Below are 4,674 nucleotides of genomic sequence, written 5' to 3' on the forward strand. Positions count from 1 at the left end.
TTTATTTTCTTTATTTTCCTACTAAAAATTGCTTATATTGAAACATATTTTATACCAATTTATGCATCCATTACATTGTAAATAGAAAAGGAGTAGAAAAGTCATTTAATAGAAGAATCCATGGCATATTAATTGGATAAAGGTGATAATGTGCAAGGGAAATTTTGCAAAAACTTTAAAGAAAGTTCTGAACAAGGCTAGATTATTTCATTTGTTCTTTAAGAAACCATGAATTATAAGAACTAATAGTAGTGTCAAGAGAAAGAATATTGCATCTTCATCTTATATAGATTTAGCATTGTTTTCTTATTTTTAAAAATATACATAAAATAATCTCATAGTGCTTAAATATTTTGTCATGATATATGTATGTAATCTCTTCTTAAATTTCCCACAAGAATAAGTGAACCTAAAACTGTGAAAATTAATTTTAAAATACAATTACCTAAAAACTGGCTATTATATTAATATTAATTCTTCCACTGTATACTTATATCACATTAATCAATAAACTAACACAATGTTGGTATAAAATAGCGAATTGCATAATTAATATAAAGGCAAGTAAATGTGTAATTTTGAGTCATTATTTTTATGCTGTCAGATAATATTTATTGATGGAATTTTTGAATTAATAACATTGATCTAAAAGGTAATATTTTAAAGTTAATATGTTATCTTCATTTATTTTTCATTCCCTTTTTAACACTATAGCAATTCAGTTGCTGGAATATATCCTCTACCATGTAGGAGTTATTGCATAATTTATAGGATTTTTATAGATTAAAAATATTATTCATCAAGGCATATTCTATCTTGTAAATTTAATTTAACTTTGATAAAAGAAATACAGGAAATAAACAACATCTCAACAGTAGAATCACATAGTATGATATCAATAATAGTACAGAAAATTCTAATTTTCTCTTTTTTTACTTCATCATTGTTGATGAATGAATGTAATGGCCATCCAAGTCTCTTAGAAGTCTAAGAGACTTGTACATATAAGTGACTATAGATACTATATGCAATATAACTCAATAACCATTGGATTTTTCTTATAGTTTGTTATTGTTTGGTCATAGAGCCATATGCATCACTAGTTAGAGGCTATTGCTGGCTTTACAGTCAAAAGTATTGCCTGGCAGTGTTTGTGATATGTTTGTGATTCCAGAGTTGAAAGGTGAACAGCTACATGCACGACAATCTCCTTACTTTCTGTATGATATTCTTATAGAATTTTATGTAGATTGTCATTAAAGGTAAATTCTATATGGTATCTAAACTTACACTATATATGTTTTATTAACCATAAATTAACCATACATTTACATTATATATTTTTCTAAGTTTAGCATACTAAATATTTCTATTAACAAATGTTTTTGAATGCTAAAACTTAATTTTAAAATATATTAAAATTTTAAAAATTATTCTAATATACATACCAGTTTATAATATAAATCAGACTTATAGAATGATATTAATTTCTTTTAAATTTTTCTGAAAGCATTTGAGTATGAGTAGCTGTATTTTGAGAGACTATTATTATAGAATTAATATTGCTTCTATTTTACTTTCAGGTTTTTAAATTATGCCTATTTATAATAAAAAAAATTAGATTTTTTTGGGGGGCCGGAGTGGTGGCTCAAGCAGTAAGGTTTCTGCCTTGCCCATGCTTGTCTAGGACAGATGGCAATTTGATCCCTGGGAGTCCATATGGTCCCCCAAGCCAGGAGCAATTTCTGAGTGCATAAACAGGAGTAACCCCTGAGCATGACAGGGTGTGACCCAAAAACGACAAAAAAAATAGAATTTTTTGTTTACTTGATTTTTTTTTTAAAATCACATCCATTGGAAGTCATGACTTTTTTCTGAGTGCATTTAGGGATCACTCCTGGATGTGTAGGGTGACCATCGTGCTTCAGATCAGAGATCAAATAAGGGAATAAGGGGTTATACCAGGATCATTATTGTGCAAGGCAAGGGGGTCACTTCTCTTTCTGTACCTTTGTTTATAAATGCTTTTATATTTATTTATTAAGATAGGTATATGTAACTTTAAATTTATATTAAACCTAAGTAAGCTTCAGTTTAATATAGTATTATTTTATTTTCTTCATTACAAAAATAATGTAATATTTTATTTCTGAAGTTTGGATAGTATGTATATATGTGTGTGATATGTGCTTCCGGAGATGAAAGTTAAGTAAAAATACATTTTGATCATTTCTGCCTTTTTAACTATTTTGTTAATTTATTTTCTCTCTGAATAGATTTCGCTTAGTTTCTCTCTAAATCTCTTTCTTTATATTGTTTATTTTTTGAGGGGGGGCACCCCAGTGATGCTCAGTGGTTACTTCTGGCTATGCACTCAGAAATCGCTCCTGGCTTGGGGGACCATATGAGACACCAGGGATTCGCTGCATGCAAGGCGACCACTCTACTGCTGTGTCATCGCTCCTGTTTCTCTAATTCTCTCTCTCTTTTTTTGGGGGGGGGGGCACACCCGTTTTATGCTCAGGGATTAGTCCTGGCTAAGCGCTCAGAAATTGCCCCTGGCTTGTGGGGACCATATGAGACGCTGGGGGATTCAACTGCGGTCCTTCCTTGGCTAGTACTTTTGCAGACACCTTACCTCTAGCGCCACCTCACTGGCCCCTCTAATTCTCTTTTAAATCATTTTCTCTCTGTCTAAATCTTTTTCTTTTGTTTTCTTTTTGCTCATTTTCTTTTTCTCACATTTTCTCTGTCTTTTATTATTCTTTCATTTCTCTTTTTCATTTCACTCTCACTTATTTCTTTTTTTCTCTCTTTCAATCTTAATTTTTTTTTTACTTTTTCTCTTCTAGAGAGCAGTACTGATGAAACCAAACAACACCCACTGCATCACCTTGTCTTAATTTGACTCATGTGACTCTATTTTCTGAGAAAATAACCTGAGAAGACTACTCATTAAAAAATTACTAGAGGGTCTGGACTGATATTATAGTGAGTAGGGCCTTTATTTGTCTTGTACATGACTGAACCAGGGCTGATTCCCAGAAGCATTCCATATTGTCCCCTGAGCCTGATAGGAGTGATTTCTGAATGCAAATCCTGGATAACACCTGAGAACTGCTAGTTGTGATTCAAAAACAAAGCAAAACTATTGGTTATCACCTTCTAGTCTACTTTCTATCATCTGCTATTACAATTATTATTACTAATGTCATTTTATGTCATAATTATAATCATGACATTATATATATAATGTATATATATGTAATGTATAATCATATACATTATATGACACATTCCTGAACCTACATGAATGAGTATAAATAAAGTATAACAATACATGTAAAATACAGTTCAAGCAGATATTTTTAATTAAAAAAGACAATTTTCAATGACAATTGGAAATGGCAGTGAGAATCTTTCAAGTAACAACAAATTGGAAAAAATAGGAATCTTTGAAACTTTTCAGTTTCTCCTTGACTCATTTATGTCTCTGTATTTGCCTTTTTTATCTAAGTATGCAAGTATAAATTTATTTATTAATGTATGCATAGGTGTATCTTTCTTTTTGCTTTTAGGCCACACCCAGTGACACTCAGGTCTTACTCATGACTATGCACTCAGAAATCTCTCCTGGTTTGGGGGGCCTTATGGCACACTGGGAAATCAAATTACGGTCCATCTTAGGTTAGCACATGCAAGGCAAACATGCTACTGCTTGTACCACCCCTCCCCCCCCTGCATGGATATTTTTGAGTGTGGGGCCACATTTGGCCAAACTCAAGGGTTGCTCATGGCTCTTCACCAGGAATTACTTCTTGAGGAGTTAGGTGTCATGGCCAGCTGGTCTAGACACTAAGTGAATTCTCAAGGTCCTTCAGGAAAGTGGATACAGGATTTGGTGGATTGAGAAAACAGAACACACTCAAAAGTGGGGTGAATCTGAATTCTGGTTTATTGATGATTTCAAGGAATATTTAAGCAATATTTTTGCAAGTCTTATGTTTTGTCGTATGAGAAAAAGCTCACATTTGATTCCCTGCAGAGTGAAACAGCTGTCTTGTTAACAAAAGCTTATCAGTGCACAGTTTGATCTATGAATTTCTTCAAAACAATTCACATGCCTATAAGGTGGGTTAGAAATTTTCTAAAAGATAAGCTTCAATCAAAAGACAGATAGAAGTCTCTATTAGAGCCAGAGGCTTCCCTAGGATCAAAAGGGCAAATTTTAACATCAAAGTTTTTCCTTCTAGGCCAGACCCTAGGTATCAAATACAATGTTAATTAAAAGATTAGCAAGATGTCAGGTAATCATATCAAGCTTCTTTTTATATGAGGGAACAGACTGTTTAAAGATACAGGATATTATTTCAATGACTAACTTCATTTAGAGTATTACAAAGTTATTTTTATGTTTCTCTTGATGCTAAGTTTTCCAGATAAAGGAACATTTAATCAAGGCTATATTTGCCTGAGTGATTTCTTCTTCTTTTTTTAATCTTTATTTAAGCCCCATGATTACAAACATGTTTGTAGTTGGGTTTCAGTCGTATACAGAACACCCCCTGTGGAGGTAAATGCTCAAATATATTCATAGCACAGTAGAACGGAGATACTTATTTAGCCCAAATAAATGTTTGTAACTAACAATAAGCTAAGATTGAGAAATACTAA

Source organism: Suncus etruscus, chromosome 8 (assembly GCF_024139225.1).
Source record: "Suncus etruscus isolate mSunEtr1 chromosome 8, mSunEtr1.pri.cur, whole genome shotgun sequence".
Lineage (NCBI taxonomy): Eukaryota > Metazoa > Chordata > Mammalia > Eulipotyphla > Soricidae > Suncus > Suncus etruscus.